Genomic DNA, 26623 nt, shown 5'->3' with positions numbered 1-26623 from the left:
TCTTTTTACGGACTAACTAGACCAATATTCTGTGATTTGTAAAAATTCTGAAGGGTCTTTGATGACAGGGAAAAGCCTCAGGAAGGTAGGTGGGAGAGTGAGTAACTGAAATCCCTGCTCTCTCAACCTCGCTCAGGATTAAAGAGAATTACAGGTTTACTGTTCACTGAAGAGAAACAAATGCCCCATTACACAGAAGGGATTAGGGCCTGGAGGCACATTTATACTTTCGAAACGGGGTTGCTGTTCGCCTCAGAGTGCAGGGCTGAGAGACACAGAACGCACTGAAAACAGAGGCCTGTCTGGGGAACTGGAATCGCAAAAACGAATGTTGCCCAGGGTGAATCATTCTTAAAGCTTCTCAGTAATATTGAAATTAGAACCCTGATCCCATAAAAGATTTGTGGATTTTTGTCTCAGAGTTAATCTGAGAAAATATTCTTCTCACGCAACCGGAGAGTCCCCTCCTGAATTTTACATACCCTCCCTGCAGCAGCCTCGGACGATAACACAGAAAGAAACGGAAAGCATGACTTCTCTAATGACCTGGGTGAGCAATTTATGCTTTTCCTGCAAGGCAGGACTGATGTGGAGTTTGGAGTATCCAGTGTCTGCACACCATGGGTCTGGTAGAGGGGTGCTATATGAATTTCCACCTGCTGCCTCTCCTTCACAAATACATATTAACACAGATGTTTGGGACTGAAGAAAAGGAAGTCAAGATCATTTTCAAATTTTCTAACTTCGTGGGAGTGTGTGGGAGTGTATGTCTGCATGAATGTGTGTGTGTGTGGACACATCATAATTTGAAATAAAAGGAAAGAAAATGTGCAATCTTTCTACTTGCTATGCCCCACAGTCTAAACCATATTCAGAGGATGGCTTTAAAGCTAACTGCTAAAAAAAAAATCATAAGAAAATACAGCAAGTAAAATTAAAATTGACATGCATAGAGCTCTCAAATACAATGTATGCAGTCAGTCAATAAATACATTTTGAACACACATGTATGACGGGGCTTTGCAAGATAAAGACAAATCACCTGCAGATTCTGTTCATGGTGCTTGTTCTCGTAGAGCACATAATGCATATGAACAAATGGTACCTCATATATGCAAATAGTACACATAAGGAAACAACATAAAAATAATCCCCATGCAGAGTAGACAGTTACAAATGCCCTGAAAGTGATGTAAACAATGTCTCCTAGGATTTCAAAAGAAAGATGGTCTCTGCTGAGCGAGGAGCTGACCACAGAGGAGTTTTTCTTTGGGACCCTGAGGGATGGACGGCCTTTGGACACCTGCAGGCTAGAACATAAGAGGACAGAATTCAACAGGTTTTTGCCAAACACTGTACCATCTAAGGTCATCCTCAGGCATGACTGTAAAATGGACGGAAGTAGCATTTCATTTTTTTAGCTTCTCTTTCTCTATCCTAACTAAATGGGTTGACTTGATAATTTGACAAACTAACTCATGCTAATGCGTTAACAGCTAATAAGGGTGAAATTCTACTTTCCCCAGCTACTTCTGCTTTAACATGCTGTAATTCTTATTGCCGTGAAACTGCTATTCCTCATATAAATGACTATTCAGGGATAACCTGGGCTGAAATCTGTGGAAGTGTATTTCTTTTTCCATTTTGACTTCTAATCCACCTTTTCATTTGTAACCTAGGGCAGGGCTGCCTAGATAGCCCCATCCTGGCCAGCACTGATGCCTTAGGGCAAAGCCAGGATCTAGATTAGAATCAAACCTTGGATTATTAGAATCAAACAGAGACCAACTTCAGGGACCCATGCATTGACACCTTTTAAGCTGGGTAAAACAAAGGAGATAACTTTGATGCCCACTATTATTTTAAAGCCACGAGTCAACACCAAGAATTGATGTTGTTAGTAAAAAACAAACGAACAAGTAAAAAACTAAAATTGAGGGGTGAAATCTGGGAGGGGAATATGAGGCAAAGGTGACATATAGAGCAGAGGTGATGGCTTCTGTGATCCCATGAAGAAAGAGCCAAACAGAATACGTGCCATGGCCTTGGAAGTCCTTTGCTTTGTGTAGCAGGAGCTATGTGGGTGATGGGGGGACCTGGCCCGGTCACAGTGTTCTGTTAGGGTTCCCCTTGCCCACCGTGGAGTTAGCGCGGGCGGAGTTCAGGTTTTTTTTTTATCCTAAGTGCTGGAGAGAGAGGAGAAATGCCTTTTTCTCCATTCTTTCCCTTGAGGATGTGATTCTTTGAGGCGCAGGAGCTTTTTTTTTTTTTTTTTGAGCCTGAGAAGGAGCCAAGTGGTCACACTGAGGATGGCAGAGCAGAAAGATAAAATGTCATTGCTAGCATTATTGAGCCATACACTCTGGGTTTCTTGCTTAGTAAAAAAAAAAAGTCATTTGTTTATGGTTTAATTCATTCTTATTCAGACATTCCTCTACTAGTGACTCCATGCTTTCTAAAGGGGGCTTCACTGAGCTTCCGGCTGTGGGGCTGGGGAAAGATGTGAGTTCACAAGAGGGCTTAAAAGAATGGCCACCGAAATGGGAGCAAAGTTTGGAAGGCATTTGTTTCGGAAGATCACTGCCTCTGCCATCCTGTCCAGTGCAGGACGCAAGTGACAGGTCTCGGTTTTCCCAGTCATCTGGGCTCTGTCTCTTAATGGGGTGGCAGGGACCTGCTTCCATCTCTCTGTCCCCCTTCCTTAGCAATGCCACGCGCTGCCCAAATGTTAGCTCTCTGACTTAAAAAAACAGCTCTTCAGCGTCAACTTTCCTCTGCACTCCAGACTTGGAGTTTCAATAACCTGTTTGATTTCTGGGTGTCCCACTAGCAAGGCAAACACATGTTGAACCAAAATACTCATCTTCCCTGAAAACCCTGACATCTCCATTTCCGGTCGCAGCAGTATCACAGTCTGGGCTCTCAGTGTTCAGATCCTCTGGCTCTTCCTTCTCCCACGGCATCTAAACCACCCAGTGCTGTCAATGTCCAGTCCCCTCCCTCACCCCTCACCCCTCACCCCTCTCCGGTCCCTGCCTCTCGTCTTGCTCAGTGCCCAGTCCTACCTGAATCCCTGCAACGGACTCAAATCGAGAGCTGCTTAGGAAACTTCTACCCCCAGGCCACGTTCCGCACAGCTGTCAGAGCGGGTGTCCATGCTCAGAAGGCTTCAAAAGCGGCCTTACCTTCTGAATGAAGTCCTAACCCCTCACTGTGCTGTTCCAGGCCCCTCAGAACATAGCTAATGTATCATATTAGCTTTATCCCTTGTTATTTATCTGTTCATTTTCTGTGCTCCTAGTTAAGCTATGATGAATGCCACTGTCATCATTACTGTCGCCACCAGCAACAGTACCGTTATCTCTGACGTTCCTATGACTGGCATGCTACTACCATCTCTCTTAATAGCAAACATTTACTGAATTGTTAACATGTGCCGAGCACTGTGCTCAAGCATTTTCATCCCACACGCAGTCACCAATCACTGACCGCCTGCGATGAGCTCGGCAGTTGTTGAAGACAATGAAAGAGACAGAACTTAGAGCTTCTCACCCTTTCCCTATTTGCCTTCTCGCCATGAGCCTCTGCAGGTAGACTGCAGTCGACATCATTTTACAGGTGAGTAAACCGAGGCTCAAAAATTTTAACCTTAGCAAGGACTTAGAGATAAGAGTGCAGCGTCCAGATCGCTCCTGTTCCAGCCCCCCGGTGCCATCTGCTCCACCTGGTTTCATTCACCTTCCCCTCATGCTCACTCGCTGGCCACAGCACCTTGAGGGGAGGGGTGGTGTCATGTTTTGCTCTGTAGCCCTTACATCATTCAGTGCCGTGAGTAGCATCTTTATAGCTCCATGCATGTTTGGAGGTTAAATGAAATAGAAATAAAAGCCCTCATGATACCACCCCTAAAGGGTATAATCTCCCAGTCAGACTGAGCAAGGGCCTCTCCCAGGTTGATCGATGCCTCCTAACTGTCTGAAATAGATGAGATGTCTTACCCACAGCATCGAATTCAAGATTTCATTGGTTCTCATGTTTAATAAGCAAGATTAATATCCATTGTAAATTCAATTGATAAGACAGTGTTACCAAATCCCATGTTCATTCCTCTTTCCAGTATGCACCACTGCACTCTGCTAATGTCCCATCATGTTCTGCTACGATGCATTAAAGGCAAGATTGGTGACATTTGCTTGGAATCAGACACCTGTTATCAATTTCGAGCATGGCTTATATATCCTGCTTCAAAATGTCCAGGGGGCCAATGGAGATGAACGAGGCATAGCTAATGTCCCCGCTGCTTTGTGCAGCTCCTCTTTACATAGAAAACCGTGGAGAAATGCCCTGCTTAGTATAGGCTCAACACAATCATCATGGAACGGATCATCTCTAACACAAAACGATCGTGCTTTTGTTCGTCCGGCTGCTTTCATCACCGCCTCTCACAGGACTTGAGCGACATTTCCTTTCATCCTCTCAGTTTTGACATCACGGAAATTCCAGTCTCTCCAGGTAAGAGATGGACAACCTAAAGGTGAGTTCTAACAGTATCAAATAACAGTAGAAAGTCAATGGTAATTGCAGAGCCTTCCAAGAATGCAAACATTTAGGGCAGAATGTGGGTCAACCATTCAACAAGTAAGTACTGAGCATCGACTGCCCGGGAACAGCCTTCTGTGCTGGGGATGTCAACATGGACAAGGCGGATCACCTGCCTGCAGTCAGGTTCCACTGCGCTGTGATAGCTCTTCTGATAAGATGCATCCAAAAGCTATGCAGGCACCCAGGTGGGACACTTCCATTTGGAAGCTCAAGCAAACTCCCCAGAAGAGCTGGCAGAGAGGCTGCAGGAGTGCAGACAGCATTTATAACAAGCCAGAGGTAAAAGAGCCTGGTGCTTGAGGAGAACTGAGTCAGACATAAATGATAGAGTCAGTATGTGAAGAAGTTGTATGGAGGCTAAAAAATAGGTATATATATTTAGAATCTAGAATTATTGGCCATTGGTACAATTTAATATATTACTCTTCAATCATAGATGCCAAGCCAAACCATCATTCATCCAAAATTGTAAATGCAATCTTTGTTGTAGGAGATTGAATTTGGCCACATAGTCTTTGGAGAGGTGTAGTCTATGCCCCAGTCAAGTCCAGGCAGGTTCTGTGCTGGCTTTGGCCAATACAATGGGAAATGACCCTATGACAACTTCCAGGCCTGAGCCTCAACAGCCTGGTAGCTCCCATCTTCTGTTCTTGAAACTCTTACTTTTGGAATCAAGTGCTCCTACTGTGAGGAAGCCCAAGCCAACCCCCCATGAAGAAGGGATCAACTGGAGGATGAACTGAGGCCAGCGGCCAAGAGCCCCAGCTGAACTCCCATCTGACGGCCAGAACCTACTTGCCAGCCATGTGAGAGCATCCCTCTGGAGGTGGATTGTCCGTCCCCAGCCAAGCCACCCCAGCTAACACTATATGGAGTGGATGCAAGACATACCTTCCAAGCACTTCCCAAATTGCAGACTAATGATTTAAGCCACTGAGTTTGGGGATGACCCGTCACACAGCGATAGGTAACTGGAACCAGTACCTCCTTTAAGGAATGGTACCTAGTGCTTGGCACACAATGCAAAGATTGCAATGATGAGCCCACAGGGATATTAGAGCTGGTGCTGTTTCTGGTGCAGATATCCCTCTGACTTGGTGGGTCATGTACTGAATGAAAGCAGTTATAAAGGAAGATGGGACTGAGAGGTGATGTCAGAAAATAACTCTGCCAGATGCTGTCTTTCAGACTCTCCATTGTGATCAGCCAGACAATAATCCCAGCTGAAATGAACACATGTTCTCAATTAGAGCCCATTGATAGTAACCGGGAGCACAGAGCACGCCAAGCCTGATCTCTACTAATTGCTATTGAGAGTCTAAAAAATCTTCGTTAGAATGTGGGAGACACTGAAGAATATTTTTTTAAAAACCATCTTCTGTATATCTGGCTTTTCAAACCACTGCCACCCACCTCACAGAGCTTTCAGGGGGATTAATGAGATAGTGCTTACAAAAACCTTGGAATCCAGCAAAACCAAAATTGCAAACCAATAGAAAATGTTGTTAGTATCAATTGACAGTACTGAAAGCTATTTTTAAGGGAAGGAAAGCCAGCCTAAGAATTTAATAAGCAAGCAAATGCATATTGCTAATAATTTGGTTTGTTTCTGTGACAACCATCCTTCCAGTCGCCCAAGCTTGAAATCTGGGGCTCACTTTTAATAACAGTTGCAAAAATTCTCGATTCTGTCTCCATGTTATCTTTGCCTCTGCTTTCTTCTCTCCTTTACCACCGCCACTTACCAACTTCAGTATCTCAACACCTGTGCTGTCGTCAGCATCCCTCATCAGTCTCCCTGACTCCAGTTTCCCTCTTTCCCAGATCACCGTCAACAGTTTCCAGACTCATTTTTGTTTGTGTCACTTTCCTGCTTAAAAACCTTCAATTGTTTCCTATTGCTTGAGAATAAAGTCAAACTCAGAACATGGTGTCATGCCTTCTAGGGCACGTCTGCAGATCCTACCCTGGAGTCCCAACCCAGAGCCCAATGCAAGGTGAAAACCATAGCAGGGGGCAGAGATGCTCCTGCGGACAGGGCTGGAATGCTGTAGATTCCGTGCCACCCTGGGTGACTTTCTGCTTGGTGTTGTGATGATTGGATCTAGAGAGAAAAAGAGACTGGCCCCTCCCTAGACAGAGACTGAGAAGACCATAGCATCCCGCCCGATAATGTAATCAGTCTCGGCAGGTGGTGAGTCCACCTTCCTCTGGGGTCTGCTAGAGTCTTTGCAGCTGAGGGAGCATCCACAATAGGTCTAGAGCTATAAATGAGTCCCTGCTCTATTACTGGTTTTTCCCAAGTGGGTGCATGTTTTAAAAAGGGAATAAAAGAAAGAAACTCATATCACTCTGGAAGATAATGCTGGAAGCCAGTGTCACACTCCTGTTGTAGAGACTGCTACTTGCTCCTCTTTTGTCCAATGGTAGAAGCCTGATGTTTCACCAAAATGCTGCTGCTGTGGGGTGCTCTCACAGCCAGCTGGGGAAGGTTTCTTTCCTCTAGTGCTTCCTAGAGAACTTTCAAACTGGAGGCTCCTGGGCTGCAGTTAAGCTGGATCCAACCCAGTAGATCTGTTATGCAATGTCTACATTTTTAAAATCAGTGCCGACATTTTGAAAATCTGAACTTGTTAGCTAAAACAAGACTAATGTCCAGCTTCCTTTAAATATAACAAAATCAGGAGAATGAACATTGGTGCCATGTGATCAATATCCACCAGCGTAAGTGCTGGCTGTCCCATGAGGACGGCACGTGTTGTCACACTCCCCATCTAACCCATTTCCTTCATCTGTGTACTTCTTTCAAGCAGCATTCAAGTCTGTGAGCCTTGCTTCGGGCTGTTTAGTCTCAGAATTCAGGTCTTCCCTTGGAAGAGATGTGTGTGTGCGAGAGGGAGAATGAACCAGTGGACCTCAGGAGATTTACTGTGTCAGGGACACCCCAAGATGTGCCAAAGGCCACTCTAGTTCCCATTATTGAGAGCCAAGCCATCTACACCCTCCATAACTCAGACTTGGGTAATGTGATTCTTAAGTTAGAGTATCTATTACAGTTTCTGCGGAGGGAGAGTGACAAGCCCAGAGGATAATGAGATGACCAGATCAACACTTACGGAGAAAAAGTAAAGCTTTCTCAAAGGTCCACAAAAAATCTTCTCAGTAGAGGCTGGAAAGGTAGGTGCTCCCATGGAGTGGGGAGGACTCAGGGCAGCAGAACGAGGTTAGCAGCTAGATGGCATCTGGGAATGGCTTAGCGTCTTGGCTGACTTTATTCTGGGCTTTGGGTATAGTTAGATTTTGCAGGCAGTTTTATATACTCTCTGTCCTGTGCTGTCTTTTTTTGAAAGCTTCAGGGAAGTCTGGCAGGAACACAGTGTGCTGGTTGGTGGTGGAGAAATCTAAGGGAAGGGGCATCCAAATGGGAAGGGCCTAAGCCAGGCTCACACCACCACCACCACCACCACCACCGTGTTGTGGAGGCTGCTACTTGCTTCTGTTCAATGATAGATGCCTTGATCTTTAGTTGGGCCCTTGCAGCTTGAATATGTCCATGGGATTAAATTATTGAGATGTAAGCACAAGGACTTAAATGGAGAAAAGTATGTCTTTTCTTTCCTTCTTCCTTCATCCTGCTGCTCAAAATGCAGACATAATTTAACCTCCAAGTGATGCTGGAATTGACACATAGAGTGATCCTGACTCCCTAGATGACTCAAAGAGTAGAACCATCATTTCAACTCTGGGTTGCCTAAGTCCAACTATTGCATGAAAGAGAAATAAGGTTTGGACGTGATTACACCTGAACCAAATTGCATTAGCCAGCTCAGGCTGCCATAACAACGTACCACAGGCTGGGTTACTTATATAACAGGAAATGATTTTTTCACAATTCTGGAGGTTGGGAAGTCCAAGGTCAAGGCGTTCATAGGGCTGGTTTCTCATAAGGCCTCTCTTCTTGCTGAGTAGATGGCTGCCTTCTTGCTGTGTCTTCATATGGCCTCTTTTTCTGTGTATACACACTCCTGGCCTCTCTTCTTTTTCTTATGAGGACACCAGTCCTATTGGATTAGGCCCCCACTCTTACGGCCTCAACCAAACTTAATTGCTTCCCTAAAGGCTCTATTTCCAAGTACAGTCACATTGGAGTTAGGGCTTCAATATATGAATTGATGTGGGGGGCAGTAATGGGGCAAAGGGAAAAGCAATTTAGTTCCTAACACAAAGTTACAGTACTTAGCTCAGTGTTTTGCTAAATAAAGATAAAACTCTGTCTTCTAAACTTTTATAGACAAGGCTAGATGAGGAGAATAGTAAACCATAGTGATATGAAGAAATGAGAGACTGCACCATGTTTCAAAGTCTTGATTTTGAATTATAAAATATTTCCTATAAACTTAGCAAGTAAATACAGTAGGTTTTCCTTAAAGCTTAATCTGTGTACATTGTTAAATTTCTGATGTCCAAATTGCCTTAAAGTGAATTAAATTTGAAAAAACTATATGGAAAGAACTATTGATCCTGAAAGAAATTTAACATCCGACAACTGCTCACTAAACTCATTTCCCGGCAAACACATTTTAGGCTTAGATTCACAGCTGATACATTCAAAGAGGCAATGTTCAAGGCTCCTTAATTAAAATATTCCATCAAAGGTGTTTTTTATCATATGAAATTTGCATTTTATTTCAATACAGGGTATTTTTATGTTAGGATGGAAAATAAAAAGTTCCCTTTAAACATTTAACTTAACTCTAACATATTTCTCAAGTTTAAAAAGAAGTCTATTTACAAGAGTGGGCCCCCAAGCTCACTGGGGACTGAAAGATCTTTTATGAGACCAAAGGGGCTTACATATCTCTGAGCACAGAAACTTGACCTCGTAAGTCTCCTCTTCTGTTGCTAGTAGACTTTTACACCAACCGTCTCTTCTGAATGTTCTTGCTGTGTATCCGCCTCCTGCCCCCTGCTCTTTTCATCTCTCCTGTTGTCCAAGGAAAGCTGGGTATATTTTTTTGCCTGATTTTAATCGATTTTTAATTCACGTTTCCTCTCATCCTCATTTTCTTTTTTTTCCCCCATGGGCTTTTTCAAAACATCATTACTCTTTGAGTCCTGTCTCACAGGCTTGATGCAGTGAGCCCTGCATTTCGCCAGAAGGCAGAGTTCCCTTTTAGAATGAGGGGCAAACCCAATCTTTTCACTGGCCTCCACTGATGGTAGCTTGATTGACAAGACCCTTATCTTCTCTGGGACAGAGGGTTTCCACTTTTGTGTAAACCTTTGGATGAAAATATTTTTCTCAATACAAACATGACTGGAAGCTATAGTATTGCTTTGAGATGAAGAATCAAAGAAATGTAAGTAACTATAAACAGTTAAAAAAAGAGGTTAATGCAAAAGAAACCCTCACTAACCAGTACGATGTTAATTCTTCCATCTTCTTTTTACTCAGAGAAATAATAACTCATATAACTTGCAATAAACCAATGAGGATTATGTCTTTAATAGTAAGTGTCATAGTGTATTTGTGGGTTGAGTAAGGATTTTATATTTTATTCTACTAACATCACACACACACATACACACACGCACACACTCACTCACTCACTTACTGTCATGGTATCTGTTTGCACAGAGTTCCCTGAGGTTGTGCCCCTATTTTCTCAAAATTCTGAAAAAAAGAGGTTAATGTGTTTTATTATACTTAAATGAAAATTTATAAAATAACAAAACCCAGCATGGTATTAGCACATTCTCTGCTATGCTGAGAATCAAGAACAAAGTCTTACCTCTTAAACCACTGCAGAACGTATTACCGTAACATTTCTAAGGGACTTGGTATGTGTGAGACTTTGTTCTTAGTACTTTACATACATTAATCCTCACAGTAGTCCCATGAGGTATTATTATGTCTACTTTACAGTGGAGGAAACAAAGGTGAAATTATACAGCCAGTAAGTTCCAGAACCCGATTCAAACTTGGGTAGACTGGCTCCAACGTCTGTGCTTTCAAATAGTAGTTTCCAATTTTTCCCCAAGTACATCCCCCTACATGCCCCGCCGACACCGCCATGCACTCACATTCATACATAAAAATGGAGAAGGAGTTCTGAAGCATGGACAGCTTGACTAAATTTTTTAAGCTTAAAGGGACATCATTTTGGTTGAGACTTCTGACTTCAAAAGCAGTGAATACTCAAAGGACCATGGCTATTAAATGCTTTAAGATAACTTACATCTTTAATATGAGAAGATAAATGCAAATTAAAGCTATGGAAATTTTTCCTTCTTGTTAGGTTGGCAAAGAATCAAAAGATTGAGGAAAAATATTTGGTCACATGCTTGAGGACACAGGTCTGTGGAAAAGGCCACTGGTAATTTGGTAGATATTGCATTGAATCTGTAGATTGCCTTGGGTAATATGGTCATTTTAACAATACTGAGTCTTCCAATCCAAGAACCCAGTATATCTTTCCATCTGTTTCCATCTTCAATTCCTTTCATCAATGTCTTATAGTTTTACAAATATTCACCTCCCTAGGTAGATTTAGTCCTAGGTATTTTACTCTTTTTTGATGTGATGGTAAATGGGATTGTTTCCTTAATTTCTCTTTTTGGTAGTTCATTGTTAGTGTATAGAAATGCAACAAAAGATACAAGCACCTCAGTGTTCATAGCAGCACTATATACAACAGTCAAGACATGGAGGCAACCAAAGGGTCTATTGACAAATGAATGGATAAAGAAGATGTTACATATATTATCCACACACAATGAGATACTACTCAGCCATAAAAAAAGAAATATTGCCATTTGCAGCAACATGGATGGAACTAGAGATTATCATACTAAGTGAAGTGAAGCCAGACAGAGAAAGACAAATATGATATGATATCACTTATACATGGAATCTAAAAAAATGATACAAATGAACTTATTTACGAAACAGAAACAGACTCACAGACATGGAAAACACACTTACGGTTACCAAAGAGTAAAGTGGGAGGAGAGGGATAAATTAGGAGCTTGGGATTAACAGATACTCACTACTATATACAAAATAGGTAAACAACAAGGTCCTACTGTATGGCACAGGGAAGGAACTATTTTTAATATCTTGTAATAATCTATAATGGAAAAGAATCTGAAAAATCAACTATACTTCAATTAAAAAAAAGAAATGCAACAGACTTCTGTATATTAATTTTGTATCCTGCAATGTTAAAAAAACAGACACATAGATCAATGGAACAGAATAGAAAACCCAGAAACAGGCCCATGCACTTATGGTCAATTAATCTACAACAAAGGAGGGAAGAACATACAATGGAGAAAAGACAGTCTCTTCCACAAGTGGTGCTGGGAACATAGGACAGCTACATGTAAAAGAATGAAATTAGAACATTCTTTGACACCATATACAAAAATAAACTCAAATGGATTAAACACCTAAATGTAAGACCAGATACTGTAAAAATCCTAGAGGAAAACATAGGCATAACACCCTTTGACATAAATCGCAGCAATATTTTGGGGGGATCCATTTCCTAAGATAAAAGAAATAAAAGCAAAAATAAACAAATGGGACCTAATTAAACTTAAAAGCTTTTGCACAGAAAAGGAAACCATTAACAAAATGAAAAGACAATCTATGGAATGGGAGAAAATATTTGCAAATTATATGAGTGATAAGGGATTAATATCCACCATATATAAACAGCTCATACAACTCAACATCAAAAAGACAAACAACTCAATTAAAAAATGGGCAGAAGAACTGAATAGACATTTTTTTTCAAAGAGGAAGTGCAGGTGGCCAACAGGCATATGAAAAGATGCTCAGCATCACTAATCATCAGGGAAATGCAAATCCAAACCATAGTGAGATATTGCCTCACACCTGTCAGAATGGCTATCATCAGAAAGAATGCAAATAACAAATGTTGGTGAAGATGCAAAGAAAAGCAAATCCTTGCACACTGTTAGTAGGAATGTAAATTGGTGAAGCCACTGTGGAAAACAGTACAGATGTTTCTCAAAAAACTAAAAAAGAAACACCATATGACCCTGCAATTCTACTCATGGATATATATCTGAAAAAAAACTCAGAAACACTAATTCAGAAAGATAGTTGCACCCCAACGTTTATAGCAGTATTGTTTACAATTAGCAAGATACGGAAGCAACCTAAGTGTCCATCAACAGATGAAAGGTTAAAGAATAAGTGGTACACACACACACACACACACACACACCCCATGGAACAGCACTCAGCCATAAAGAAGAATAAAATTTTGCCATTTGCAGCAACATGAATGGACTTGGAGGGCATTATGTCACACAGAGAAATTATATGGTATCACTTATATGTGGAATCTAAAATATACAACAAACTAGTGAATGTAACAGAAAGGAAGCAAACTCACAGATACAGAGAACAAACGATTGGTTACCAGTGGGGAGGAGGGGGAGGAGAAAACAGGGGTGTGGGAGTGAGAGATACAAACTGTTGGGTGTAAGGTAGGTTACAAGAATGTATTGTACAACACGAGGAATATAGCCTATTTTGTAATAACTGTAAATGGAGTATAATCTTTAAAAATTGAATAAATTTTTAAAAAACAACATAAATCTCTACTAAAAATATGTACACTTGCAAAAATATCTTTACAACTGAAGACAATTTGTAGGTTAGGTTTTTCTCACTTATCCTGGGTGTACATTATGATTGCTAAGAAATCAAGGTCATTCATGAGTTAAACGTAAACCAGGCCAAATAATTTCAAAAGCAAAATGAATACACTCCTTTAAAATTAAAAAATATAAAATAAAATAAAATAAAATAAAATAAAATAAAATGAGAGGTATTATTTTATAATACTATTTTCAAAAATAAAATTGCAACAGAAAGAATGAAAGAACCAAAGGAAGGAAGGGAGGAAGAGAGGGAGGGAGGAAGGCAGAGAAATACACCGGGAGTGTTCAGGATCCTGGGCTGGCTGACCTCTGACCTCTGACCTCTGTTCCGGTTACTGGGACTCACCACCTTCCTTTCTGCTTCAACTCTCTGCTCACTGCTATCAGATCCAGGCTCTGGCCTCCTCTCCGTCCCACTCCTCAGCCCATTACAATCAGCCTGCTAACCTTGCGGTTACCATACCCCAGTTCTGTCTGAGACAATCTCTGGCCCCCTAGACCCAGCTTCCCCCCCGGGCCTCAGACCCCAGTGAGACAGCTAACTTTACTTCCCAAGAATTAACAGGACATTTAGCAGAGACCTGGGAAGTGTAAGTTGGGGCTGAGGGGGCAGAAGGACTTGCTGTTCCCTGAAAAACAAGTGAAGATTAAAGTACAGAACTTCAATGAAGTGCCTGGAACTAAACATGAGCTGCTACCTGATAAACATTCTATCATCAGAAAATTTAAATTAACATTGCCATCTTAAAATTCTTCTCTGGTACAACCTCTACGGCCCTGTGAGTTGAGATGTTAGTTTAACTTTCTGAGCCTTGGTTTGTTTGTTTGTTTTTTTGTTATTGTTAAGTAAAACAAGAATGATAGTTATTCCTTGATAGCTAGTGTGTGGAATTAAGGAAGGTCATCTCTGCAAAAGATAAAGAAAATTTTATTTTCTTGGCAGCTAGTAAAATAATCTCTATTAGAGAGAGACCACCTTGTCTTAAAGTGCCTTTACATGGAAGAGGAAGGAAAAGGAATCCAGGACTTAGGGGGTGAAAACAAAGGTGGACGAGAAGAAAGATAAAAGATGAGATTGGACATCTTATGGAAGCAGTAAACAGGTCAATTTTTGTGTCTTGGTTGACACCAGGGTGGGGGGTGTTGATGAGCCAAAGATAACACACACGCCTGCAGGGGCGTGAGGCTGCAGGGCCACAGGACTTCCCCACATTTGGGGAGGACATTGACTAGGCTTAGGACACAGAATTTAAAGTGGACGACAGGGTGCCAGAGAAATTTCAACTAGGGCTTAAGGAGGAGACTGAGCGCCCAGCCGACATCTGAGTGAAGTGTGTGACAGTCTTAGCAGTGTCAGCCACAAACAAACAATGACTGTTGCTGAGTTCCCTGTTACGAAGCAGTCTGCCTGCGTGCATATCTCTGCACCTTCTCCAGCCTGCTTCTCTGCATCACATCGACAGATTTCCTTTCCCAGGGAGTTCTGAAGTCACTTTAACAGGACGGAGTCCTAGGTGAAACCCATTTGTTTATGTAAAGCCTGCCTGATGTCCCTTCACATCCCCCTTGGATGATTGAAAGCCCTGTTATCACTAACAGACCAAGCCGGTGTTTTTGAAAGGTAATGAACTTCATTTCACTGACATGAAGCCTTGAGGAGAAGGTCCTGGGAGATGAAACTCTCTGGAACCTGGACAGGTTATGAGCAGTTTCTGTTCCTGTGGCTGCAGCCTGGCTCTAATGACCGGAGCACAGCTGCGGGGCTGCTTAATGGCCATGGCAGCCAGGCCTACCCGGAGCGCTCCCCAGCCTCCCTCCCGTCTCTAATGAACAGTGCTGCGGGCAGGCACCATGATTCATGGGCTTCTGCCTCATTAGAATGTCAAGCAAGGCTCAGCTGCCTCCCATCCCTTGTGCCAGGAGGTAGGTTGAAATTATAAATAGATACAATCACAAAAGGCTCGTGTATATAAATTAACTCTTCTCTTCTCTCTGAATTGACTTGGCTTTACTCTTTCTCCTATATGTGTCTTTTAGTACCAAGTTCAAGTACACAAGAAACCTGACCTAATCAGGTTATAACTGAACTGAACTCGTATTTCCGGCCCACATCCTTTCAAGGTCTCCCACCAATCTTTGGCTCTGGGTTGGCAACTGGAGGATGCAGTGCCTGCACTAGTGAGACAGGGGAGGGGTGACTGCTTCGCAGGTGCGCTCACTGCTCCACCTGGCCACCTCTGAGGGTCTTCACTCTTGTCCAGTCTTCAGGTATCAACCTAAGCAGGTCCTTGTCCCAACGGCGAGGCCCTTCAGGTGTGCCAATAATCTGTGCTCTGAATGTGCAGCTTCATAAACATTGTACTGCTCCCAAACAGCCACGCGAGGGTCTCTGGGGCCATTTCAGGCCCACCTGCCTCAGCACCTCATGCTGCAGGCACCTTTCAATCTGCCCAAAATGGCTTGTGTTATAGATAAATAATAGAAACTGATTCTGGCCATTTAAACAGAAAAAAAGGACTGTATCAGAAATTTAACAGGTGGCTCACATAATTCATGGGAAGCTTGGAGAATTACATGATGGAAAATTAGCCAAAACCCAGCAAGTTAAGGCAGCAGGAACAGCAGGACCCGGTGGGCTGAGGCTGGGCCGTGTGCTCTTGTAGTGGCTGCGGTACCCATCTCCATCTTCTGTAAGGGAACGTACGCGCGGTGGGGGATTTCCTTGAACTCAAGGTTTAGATGCCAGACAAGTGAAATATGGTAAATGTCCATTTGACAGACCATGCTAGGGGTGGAATACTTCAGGAGCTCAAATGATATCAGTAAGGTGTTAAGCCCTGGTGTCCGGGTTCTCAGTAAGAGGGGCGGGAGGAATATCCATGTGCTGAGCATGGGCCAGTAATCCCAAGATGGCCTTGAAGACCCTAAACAAATCCTTGTGTGATGTGAGGGGCAGCATTATTGTCACAACGAATAACAGCGTGGATATGACACAGAGAGCTGGTGGCCATCTAGGGGCCTTGAAGGGGGCAGGAGGCACTACTAGTGACCACATGGATGGACTGTGAGGAATGGGCAAGAATGCAGACATCTTGTCACCAGCCAGTAATTATAGGGGACAATGACCAGCAGCCTTCCATACCTTGTCACTTCAGCACCACTGATGTCCTACCCTGGGTACCTAGGAGCAATGCCAAGTAAGAGAGAGAGACCCTGGAATGGCTGAGATGTTTCTGCTCCCTGTTGGAACAGGACACCAAAACACAAAATAAAAATGGTCCAGTTTAAAAAAAAAAGAAAAGAAGAAAAAAAGTTTGAACTATTTTGCCTACCAGAATTTATGGACAGGACCTAATTACTTTATATCAAATTATTAACTACTTGTGAGAATCTGAAAGGCACCTGCTCAAAGGAAAATGAATTCATGAAATGAAAAGCAACAATTCTGTGTACCATTGACTAGGAAGCTTGTGACACTGAGCTATGTGATGTAATTGCTGGTGGAGCCCTGCGGGAGGACAGAGCCAGGAGAGGAGAGGTAGATTTTCACTCTCTGACAGAGGGAGGCCAGCTCTGAACAGGGAAGAGGGTTTGATGGACACCGGTGCAGTGTTAAAATGCAGATGATTCAGGCAAAGCACTTCATCACATCCAGAGCTGCGAATTAACCTTTACAAAATGAATGGCTTTTTCAGTGCTGAATAAAAGTCCCAGTGAAACAGAAGAGGAGGATGCTGGAACCATGCTCTAAATCTGAGTAAGATGGTGACCTTTGCATTCTAATTGCTTGCAGCCATCTTAATATGACATTTGGCATTTTTTAACCTTGCACATGATAAAATAACAAATTCTTAGAAACAAATGTTGAGGTTAACAAGCTTCCCCTCAACAAAACCGGATTCCCTCTAGCTGAACAGTGTAACAATAAAGCCTGCATTTTGGCTACTTGACTTCAGCCATGACGTAGACTTTTCACTGATGAATGGTTCCAGGCTACGAAAAGTGGTTTATTAAAAGGGCATTCATTGCCACTGCCTTGTTGAAGAGACCGGAGTTTTGTGGTAGGGTAAATTCACCAATTTTTTTTATCACTATTCAAAGCTTTAAACAAGAGAACACCAGGGGCAGTGAGATGGGTTGGAAGGAGCACTTGACTTGGGATCAGAACTCTCAAGTCCAGGGCGGAATTTGTTACTCAGTATCAAGTGTGGCCTTAACCTCTGCTTCTCTGACAAAAAATGATAATACTTGTCCAGATCATCTCACAGGATTGTTTCTGAAGCGCCTCTGGACAGTGCTTGTTTAAACACTTGTGGCATTAGCTACACACAAGGAATTAAACTTAGAATAACTTGAATTCATTGTTTAGCAAGAGGAGCAAAGAGAAGCCCCAGCTACGCATCTTACTAGCTGTGTGGCGCCTCTGAATCTCACCTTCCTCCTGTGGAACGGGGATCATAGCTGCTACATTACAGAGCTGCTGGTGGATATTAGAAATAGAAGACCCAAGTTCACAAGCACACATTTGCATAAATAAATGCATAAATGTTCTAAGACTGACCACATGATATTTTTTATGCTGCATTTGAGGTGTCTCTTCCAGTGCTTAATTACATGCTCAGGGCTTGCCCTGGAGGGAAGACCAAACTCTCAGGCAAAGGCTCTGGAACAGGCATGACAAGTCTGACTGAAAGGCTGGCCCTGGCAGGTAAGAGGGTGATGGGTGACCTTTGCACTCTCCATGACACTTTGCTTGTATTTTAGGGGAAGAGGTTACATTGGAAACACATTTTCCATTTCAAAACCCTTGGTTTGGGGAACTAGTGTACTCGTTTCTTAATTCACCTGTTCACTCATTTGTTCGCGTATTCATCCACTCATTCATTCATTTTTCATTCAAAAAGTGTTTTGCAAGCCTTTGTCTTTTATATGAGAAATATTCTTATATCTATCAGGAGACTGTGAGTATAAAAAAAAAATTAGGCTAACAGCTAGAACAAGCCAGTTAATGCACAAAATCCAAGCTTTAAAAATCACCAGATGGTTGAATACAAAAAAAAAAAAAAAAAAAGAATCTAAGTGAACTACATTCCATGAGTGACAAACTCTTCCTGGAGGAGGAGAGACCCACGGCTGCTTTCCTTGTTGGTAGAGCAATGAGAAGGGAAGCAGCCCTCACAGATGGGGCGCTAACCCGCCTTCCCTGGCGGCGTGGGGGCTGGCAGCGAGGTGGAATTCTAAGGATTCCTAGCCACGGGTGAGGTTTGACACACACCCAGCCGGCTGAGTGGGGCTATTTGCCCAAGGCTCAGGGCAGGGCAGGGCTGGGTAAGAGAGAAGGCCTTCTGGGCGTTCCAGATCTTCGCTAAGTGGCCTGCAGTGGCCTTCCAAAGGCAAGGGCAGGGCAGCAAGGGAGGGAGAGGCGCTCAGACCCCAAGCCTCTCTGAAGGGGACTCCTGATCCTGTCTTCAAAAGATTTGAAAATGTGATAAATTGTATTCAACTAAAGCTGCTTTGGTTGAACCCCGACCCGGCTTAACCACAGATTAAACACCTTGCACAACCCCCTCCTGACACATACTCGGAGCTTGTCAGGACTTCTTTCTGCTTTTTCTGGGGGTAAATGTCATTTTACAGTTTTTCCTTTCTACACAATGCTAGGCAGTCAATAAAAATATCAGAATAAACAAATAGGAGCAAGAAGGTGAGAATCATAGTCAAAAGAGGAAATGGTGAATAGAAGCAGACTCAGAGATGGCCGATGCGCTGCGATGATCAGACAGGTCTTTAAAATAACTATAATAAAAAATTTAAAAGATGCAGTGGAAAAAGTGAACATGCTGAACTGAGAGGAATTTCAGCAGAGAGAAAGTATTTAAAAGAAGAGTTAATGAAAATGTTAGAAAAATGGATCATAAATGTAGAATTGACTTGATGGGCTTAATAACACACTGGTTATGCAAAGGTAAATTTTAGTAATTCGAGAATGGAAGTCCTCCAAGCTGAAACACACAAAGATAAAAGAATAAGAAGAAAGAGCATAGCTTCTGAGATATGTGGGATAATAGCAAACGGTCTATCACACATGGAATTTGTGTCCCAGAAGCAGACGAAGGAGAAAATGGGGTGACCATAATGACCAAGAATTTTCCCAAACTGATAAAAGACATAAGCCACAGACCCAAGAAGTTCAGGGAACAACCCCAAGTGAAAAAAAAAGAGAATCACACCTTGGTACCTCATAGTTAAAATGCTAGAAATCAAAGATAAAGAAAATACCTTAAGAGCAATCAGAAAAAGAAGACACATCACCTTCAAAGGAACAAAAATAAGACTTAGAACTGATTTCTCAGAAACAAGGAAGGCCTGATGATAGTGGAATATCTCTCACACACTGAAAAAAAAAACTATCAACCTAGAATTCCATATCAATGAAATTATATTTATAAATTAAGTCAAAATAAATATATTTTCATTTATATAAACGACTGCAGAATTCATTGCCAGAAAATTGCCCCAAAGAAATGTCTAAGGTAGTTTTTCAGGCAGAGGGAAAATGATACCAAAAGAATTCCCAACTATACTAAGAAATGCAGAGCACTAAAAAGGGTAACTATGAAGAAAACCATAAAAAAAAATTTTAAATTATTAAATAAGAATTATTAAAATATTTTTAAAATTTTATACACATAGCACACTTTTACATATGCATATATGCATTTTTAAGAGGCTATTAACTTTAAAGCAAAACAAATAAAGTATCTTTATTTTTATAGTATGTACAAAGTAAATTACAAAACAAAAAGCACAAAGAGCAGAGAGAAAATGAATTAAAATGTTGTAAGATTCTGCATTGTCTATGAAATGGTTAAATATTTGAAAGCAGACTGTGAAAAGCTGAAGTTGAATATTGTCATCTCTAGAGTAAGCAGTTAAAAATAAATAAACACAAAGGGTATGATTTAGAAATTCTACAGAACAGACAAAATGGATTACTAAAAAATGTTTGATTGACCCAAAAGGAGGCAGAAAAGAGGGAATCAAAGAACACATGAAACCAATAGAAATCAAATATACCAATTATATCAATAATTACATTAAGCATAAGTGGATTAAACTGTAGCATTGTGCAAATACAAACTTCAGTAATGATGAAAATAGCAGCTAGTATTTATTGAATGTTTATCACATGCCAGACATTCTCCTAACCCATTTGTGCTTTATCTCGTTCACTCCTTACAGTGGCATAGGTCTTATTTGCATCCACATTTTGTGCAGGTGAAAACTCAGATTGAGTACAGCCATTGTCTACTGTTGCATGTCCTTAAGAGTCAGAGCTGGGATTCTAACCCAGGAAGTATGACTTCTTAGCTTAAGCTTATACCACTTAAGTTATTCTAAAATGACATTGATAACGGATACAGATGATGATCAGGGAGAGAATAATTACTGCCAAGCCCTCCTCGTGGTGGCTGACATCTCATGGAAGGGGATATACTGGACATGATGACCCTTATTCCTAGGAAATGCATTAGCTTGGGAACCCATAATAAAAATGTCAACTGCTAAATATATATATTTCAGAATGTAGTATATATCAGTACTTACATTCATGGTGACAAGAATTTAAGTTCAGTCAATCCCATGGCACTGTCCTCAAACATACAGCTCACATGTGACATTAAAGCTTCATTAATCTTAATTGTATCTGTTCAGCATCTTATGTGGCTAAGATACAACACTATGTACCCTTGTAATAATCGTAAAGAAGGGTTTGTCTACAGAAATTAGCACACGGTTCAGAGAGGGCGCTTTGGTTTCCCTTTGCTGGGGTGTAGACCCAGCAGTGCACGTGGAACAGAATCACTCACTCTGGGCTCTGCCTCTGTTCCCTGGGATTTAGCTTCAATCCTGTTGTAGCCTTCAAGTCACTGCTGGGCAAATGCAACCTCCCCTCCTGGGCTCTGCAAGACGTTGGGCTCTAGCCAGGCCGTGATCTCAGAAGAAACAGAGAAGCAGGCCTGGCTGTGTGGCTATGAGTGCCCTTGTGCAGATGAGGGCCCGATGGGCTGCAAGGGAAAGTTCCAAGTGTGTTGTCCAAGGGAGTGGGCAGAAAGAAGTGTGAGCAACAGAACACCTGCAGGAGGCCAGGAGATGAGGGAGCTCAGAAGTCAGAGTCCTCTGAGGAAAAGGAGCGCATTGGTCAGAGTTCTTCAGAGAAACAGAACCAACAGGATGTGTGTGTGTGTGTACAGATATACACATGATTATGCATTATATATTACAAATAAACTATGTATTTATATTGTGTATGCATATATGCATTAAATAGACATATAGATTTATTATAAGAACTTGGCTCACATGACTACATGGAGGCTGAGAAGTCCCAGGACCCGCAGTCAGCGAGCTGGAGACCCAGGACTGCCATGGCAGGGCTCTCATAGTTCTAGTCTTCTAGTCTGACAGGCTCGAGACCCAAGGGGAGCCCACGTTTCAGTTCGAGTTTAAAGGCAGGAAAAGGCCAGTGTCCCAGCTCGGCAGTCACACAGGAGGAGCTCCCTTTAACTCAGCCGTTTGATCCCATTCAGGTCTTCAAGTGATGGGCTGAGGGAGGGCTACCTGCTCTGCTCCATCTACCAGATGAAATCTTCCTCTCATCTGGAAACACACTCACAGATGCACCAAAACAACGTTTGAGCAAATGTGTGGCCACCTTATGGCCCAGCCAAGTGGGACACATAAAATTAACCAGAGGAGGGAAGCTTTTCTGGGGCTTTTGTTCTCAAATAAGAGAGGGAGGGATGTTTGAGGGGATGTCTCCTGGCCCTTATTACATGGCTCCCTTATTATTTTTATAGGAACCCTTTGATGTGTACAGATGAAACTATTTAACACATATAAATTGTGAAACACACTAATAAAATGAATCCCCCCCCTCAACAAACAACAAGTAGAAAAGTCTTCTCACTTCTAGGAGAGCATGACTAAGTCTCTGAAGTCATGTTATGCAGGAAGGAAAACAACACTGGTAATTCTCACATGAAGCTTTGAAAGGCACAAAAATGCTGCCGTTTTGAATTAGGCTTCAGGGTCAGACTGCCCCAGAGGATGATGGAAAATTTGTTTAGACATCTGAAGACACACTTGGGGCAGCTTCCTGGGAACCGTAGCTCACAGCATCAGTCATCTTTCTCTAAGGTCACTCCACACCACACGGGCCTCCTTCCTGCAGCACTGCCTGGCGAGCTTGCCCCTCCCAGGGCTTCCTGGACCAGGGGTACCTCGGTGACCAGTTGGGACATGTAAAGTGTTGGAACAGCACCACGCCACACAGTAAGTGCTCGCTAAACTATGGTTATTATTTCCTCTATCAGACAGAGGAAAAGACCCCGGCCAGGGACCCATTTCCAGGATCTCCTTCTCCCTGAGGCAACCCCCGCTAGGAAGGACTGTCAGAAAATGTGCACAACACCCTTCTTTTAGGTAATTAGGACGTTGAGGTGACTGGGAAGTTGTTTGCCCGCAGCAGTGAACAGTTTTCTAACTAACAGCTAGTTTCTCTGCCCATCCTGTGAAGTTACTGTAGCCTTTTCAAAGCAGCACAGAACCTGGCAGAGATCAGAGGCTCAAAATATTTGCTGAACAGATGAATGAGTTGAATGAAAGAATCCTAAAATGTAAATAACAAATACGATGTCTTCCTTGCTTTTATCCACACTCACCACCTCAGCTCAAACTTAAAACACCAGGAGCTTGAGAAAGGATCCAGGAATTTGAAGTGGAGTTCCTTTCAACATTACATTCGAGAGACAAGAGGGTTGGGGCTGATTTTCCTGCAACAGTGACGGTGTCCATCGCATCGCACCTGCAACCCGCTCAGCTGTAGTGTTTCAAGATTCTCTGATTTCAAAATGCCGCTGTGCTTGAGTGACGCCACCTCCTTTTAGCACTGCTATATTAAGTCTTTTCCCCACCCCCATCTCACCTCACAGATACCTCTGAAAGTCACAGGGAGAGACTGTTCTGGAAAATGCCCTTATCAAATGATGATAATATACTAGGTTGCCCTATTTTTAACTGCTTCCTTATTTTAGAACAGAATTTTTCAAATGGCATCTTGAAAACCCTCATGAAACACTGAATTGGAATTAGTCCTGACATGGGCAGATTAGTCAAGCAGTAGAGCAGTTATCAGTTATCTTTTGCTGTATAACAAACCATCCACAGACTTCGTGCAGGTCAGGACTTTGGGCTGGTAAGTAAGCTGGGCACTTCTGGTCTAGGCCAGGCTTGACTCTTCTTACCTGACTGATGTGTGTGATGGGACAGCTGAGACTGGTTAGTTTACAGTGGCCTTGGATGGAACAGCTGGGTTGACGAGGGCCTGTCTCCGTGTGTAGTTTATTCCAGGCTTTTGCACATGACAGTCCCGGGGTTCCAAGAGCAGTAAGAGGGCAAGCCTCAAAGCTTGAGCACTTGTCAAGTCTCTGCTTATGTGCTATTTGTTGCCATCCTATGGTCCAGCTCAGTCAGTGTGGGAGGGATTACCCAAGGGCATGGATGTGGGGAAATGTGAACAAACTGGTGACCGTTATTGCAACAATCTGTGTTTCAAAAAGTCTGAGATATGTGGGGATCCAGAAGGCCCAGATTTGTGGCTGTGAAGCCATCTCATCAGAATCAGAAAGATGACTCAGGAGCCTTGCTTCCTGGGCATTCAGGCACTCCTGTTTCCGCACATCCTGCCCCACGCCTCCTCTCAGCCCCTTCCCCCTGACTTTCTTCTGTGGGTTCATCACTGCTTGCTTCCGGATATTTTTCTGTTCAAGCAGCCCTGCAAGCACCTGGCAGGGATGATGAATGAGCCTGACTTCCTGGGTTACGTGACTGTCCAGAAATACAGCCCGGAGCACGCACAGTGCCACAGCTTCCACGCACAACGCGAGCGCCTGAATGTGCTGTGGGGTTGGACAGAGGTCACTGCTGCAGAAACAGAATACCATTTGAGACTAGCATTCTAGGCTATTTGCTTAATTAGAGGAATAAGCAAATAGGTACCCTGGATTGTCTCAACAGACTAAAACATATAAGTGAAAAGGCTGCATGCAATTAAGCAAAATTCACTGTGATCTGGCTGTCTGGTTTAGTTCACTCAAATTATATATAAAGAATCAAAGAACCACAAAGAAAAGCAGAAGCATTGGTTGCCATTATAAATCTGATAAGTGTCTTTGATCAAGGAAAGCTTTCTTACCAAACAGGCTCTGAGCTCCCGATTACCCATGGATTTATTTACAAGGAGAAGCGAGCTCTCAGTAGTCCTCATTACTATCTTGCTCGATAAAAAGATCAACTAATCAATGAAGAGTGCTGGTTTCACATGGTATAGTACAGATACAATAAAACAATATAGACTTGGCCCTTGCAGAGCTGACACAGAAGCAGACCACACTGGTACAACGAGAAGACGGATACAAAACCAAAAACAGCAGTGGTAGATACAGCATCCAACATCACCTGGGTTGTGGTAGGTACCTTACATGTATCATTTATTCTAATCTTTAAAAACCCTGTGATGAGGTGGCTGTTACCATCTCAAACTGCCAAGGGAAAAAACCAGGTAGCCAACAAGATCTGCAAATAGACAAGGTCACAGTGCTGGACAAGTTTGAGTCCTGAACTCAGGCATGAGTTTGACTCCAATTCTTCCTCAGTACACTAGCTCTTGTGATAAGAAATGGTCAGAGAAGGCAATGCAAAAATATTACAGTGACACTCACTCAACCATTGATGGAGGGCATGGATGCTGGAGGCTTGACTCGAGCCCCAGTCCTGAAGGAGCTCACAGCGTGGTGAGAGGGACAGCCAGAGATGCAATCCTGTGATATCAGGCCAAACCTGAGTCTGCAGTTATGGAAGACGCTGGAGCAGAAACACAGCACAGAACAAAGAGTGTGTTTTTCCTTCTGACTTCTCCAGACTTTCCCTTGGACAGATAGGATATTTCCTTCCGGGGAAAGCCTTGGGGTTGCCAACTGTGTTACAAGTGTATTAAACTAGACAGACCCATAGTTCTCGGTATTATTGAAATCAACAGAAAGAAGCAAGAGAAACTAACGCTAGCCACTGTGAATATTTTGAAGCTATCTTCTGGCTCTTAATTTATTCTATTTTGAAAAGAACTTTAATGACTTACATCTCATTTGATTCTTTTACTATCTCCATGGTGTTATCATTTTGCAGACAACATAACACAGAGGTTAAAATTCTCAAGGTAATGGTATTAGTTTGCTAGGGCTTCCATAATCAAATACCAACAACCGGGTGACTTAAATAACCGACATTTATCTTCTCACAGTTCTAGAGGCTGGAAGTCCCGGATCAAGGTGTCCACCAGCAGGTTTGGTGTCTCCTGAGGCCTCTCCCCTTGGCTTACAGATCGTGCCTCCTTGCTGGGTCCCCACACGGTCTTTCTTCTGCTCTGGACATGTCTGGTGCCTCTCTGTGTTCTAATCTCTAAGGACACCAAACATATTGGATTAGAGTCCACTCCAATGATTCCATTTGAACTTGATTGCCTCTTTAAAGGCTCTGTCTCCACATGCAGTCACATCCTGAGGTACTGGGGGTTAAGGGCTTCAACATATGAATTTGGGGGGACACAATTCAGCCCATAATAGTAACCCAGATGTGGAATGTCAGAACCCAGATGTAAGACATTTCTGCTTCCTCCTGAAGTCACCTACTCATTTAACGCACAACTCAGGTATCTTCTCTTCCCTGAATGGGCTCACTTTTTCCCTGTAATCTTGGTTTCTCTCCTACTGTAGCTTATCTGAAAAGACTTAGACCCGCCTTCCCTCCTATCTGTATGTAAAAATATATCCATTTCATGGCATAGTTGAAATCTGCCCTTTTTTGGTGAAGACGCTGATGCCACAGTTGGAAATTACTTCCTCACAGGAATCCCCATTGACATTTCTATTCTGTTGCACGACGTTCACCTTTCCACTTTGTGGAATAAATGTATGTTTATCTCTTGTTCTAGATTTATAAGTGCTCAACTGTATCTTTCCATGTTTCTTTGAGAGGGAGGGAGACTCCAAGGGAGACAGTCCTAGATGCCTAGTGAATGGCACACATAAGATCCGTCCTTTTTTGGACCTTTCATCTTACTTTGGAAACAAGCAATGTGCAAATAAGGAAGTAAACTAGACTATTTTAAATAGTTACAACTCACAAGAAGAAAATGAAACAGAAGAAAGGAATAAAGAATGACTGCAGAGGGGAATGGGGAGTCCTGTTCCCTTGGCCAGGG

General features: G+C 42.6%; 1 long non-coding RNA gene across 6 annotated transcripts in view; it reads right to left on the bottom strand.

Annotated features, from left to right (window-relative positions):
* LOC123615799 (uncharacterized) overlaps nucleotides 1-26623 on the bottom strand; it is a 212715-nt gene that overhangs the window by 48238 nt on the left and 137854 nt on the right. For 3 of the 6 annotated variants that reach the window (XR_012511656.1, XR_012511657.1, XR_012511659.1), the window contains exon 3: nucleotides 25662-25821. The exons of the other annotated variants lie outside the window; for them this stretch is intronic. This is a non-coding gene — a long non-coding RNA (uncharacterized LOC123615799). The remainder of the gene's footprint in view (nucleotides 1-25661; nucleotides 25822-26623) is intronic. 6 annotated transcript variants of the gene reach the window in all.

Source organism: Camelus bactrianus, chromosome 14, assembly GCF_048773025.1.
Source record: "Camelus bactrianus isolate YW-2024 breed Bactrian camel chromosome 14, ASM4877302v1, whole genome shotgun sequence".
Taxonomy (NCBI): Eukaryota; Metazoa; Chordata; class Mammalia; order Artiodactyla; family Camelidae; genus Camelus; species Camelus bactrianus.
The sequence above is the reverse complement of the archived record's forward strand: the minus strand, read 5'-3'. Positions and strand labels throughout refer to the sequence as shown.